The sequence below is a fragment of the Lissotriton vulgaris genome, chromosome 7 (genome assembly GCF_964263255.1).
Source record: "Lissotriton vulgaris chromosome 7, aLisVul1.2, whole genome shotgun sequence".
NCBI lineage: Eukaryota > Metazoa > Chordata > Amphibia > Caudata > Salamandridae > Lissotriton > Lissotriton vulgaris.
The window spans coordinates 1531244220-1531245980 of record NC_141695.1 but is presented as its reverse complement, the minus strand read 5'-3'; positions in this window follow the sequence as shown (position 1 = coordinate 1531245980).

Genomic DNA, 1761 nt, shown 5'->3' with positions numbered 1-1761 from the left:
TCTTGCTTGCCATTGTGATCGGAGGCTTTCATCTGGAGGGGAGCCGAAAGACTGTTGAGACTTTAAGGTTGAGGGTCGGGTCTGATGTCAGGATGTGCCAGGTCCATTCCATTATATTATTTTTTTTAAAAGTCCTGTCATTCATTGGGCTTTCTGCCTCACAACTGGGGGGGAACGCCCTCTCTGCCCTCGAGTGAGGCCAAAATACTAATTTGTTCTCTTCGGGTAGGGGTATGGCCTAATGTCAGAGTGTGACACCTGTGACCCTTTCTTTAGTCCCAAATGAAAAATACCTGGTGTTTAGTGGACTTTCAACTCCCCCAAGGGGAATATTTGGGGGAATCTCCCCAATTGAGACAAGCCATCTACAGAGGGGTCCAGAAAGACACTATTGTATTCTGGAGCAGGGGTATAGCTCAATGCCATAGTAGGCTGCCCATCATTTTGTTTGTTTTGGAGCCATTTTGATCCCTGGTGTCTAGAGGACTTTTTGTCCCCAAGGGACAAATTGGAGGCAGACTCCAAAAGACTGCATGGTCCCTTTTGGAGTAGGGGTACGGCTGATGCCTGAGTGCTTCCCCCCAAGGGAATACTAAATAAATGCAGTTCCTGATGTCTAGTGGGCTGTCTGCCCCACCAGTAAAGGACAGATAGGTGCTAATCACCAATTTCAACCCCCGGAGGCAGCAAGACTGAAAATTATTTTGGGGTGGGGCATAGCCATGCCCATGATGGGCAACCCACAAGCCTATTTTTTTTTAATGTTCCCTGCTGTCTAGGGGACTTTCTGTCCTCTGGGTCAGATTGGGAGTGATCACCCTTATCCACTCCACTGGAGAGGGGGAGCAAGATTGTAGGTGCATTTGTTTGGGGTACCGGCATGGCTATGCCTATGGTGAGCTGCCCCACCCCTATATTTGTTTTTTATTTTTCCCCTGTGTCTAGTGGGCTTTTTGCCCCCTGGGAGGCAGTTTGGGGGTAATCACCTCCATACACCCCCCCCCCTCTGCCAGGGATGGCAGAAAAACTAGCAGCATTTTTTGGGGTTGGTGCATGGCCATGCCTATAGTGGGCAGCCCCTACCCAATATATATATTTTTTTTTTCACAATCCCTGGTGTTTAATGTTCCAATCCAATACTCTCATTGTACTAGTGTTTTCCAGCCTTTCATGCTGCAACATGATCAGACTCTTTTCCATCTATTTTTTCGTGTCTATCCTTTCAGAACTGCTTAGAAACGTTGAGACATTTTCTGTGATAAGCTCTCAAATGTCTAGAGTGGGCCATCCTGAGACTTTGTACCATATGGTCCTAGGACATTTGTATGGCCTGGTTTTAGTTGTGTGCTAGCGGGGAGTGGCACTCCTCTATTTCAGACTCCTGATCATTAAGGGGGACTACCCTCTCGGGAAGATTGGATAATAACATTGGCCCTGGCAAAAGAAAGTTAACACCATCCTCATGCTGCAGGAGTCTGTCACTAGAACAGGCCATGATTGTGTTATGGCAGTAAAGCAGTCCCCTAGCCTGCAGACCACTGGGAAAATCCCACTGTGGTAAAATTGTCTACCTCTGATAGCACCACCATTTATAAATGTGTCACAAGTTTTTCGGCCACACACTACAAGCCTGCCAATGCAAATAACTGAGCTGACAGCTCCAACCAAGTTACTGCACCTGATGAATCCCCAGAAAGCAGGATATGACCCAGAGTTCCTTGCCTCTGGGCAATTTGATTGGTGGGGCAAATGCATCATTGG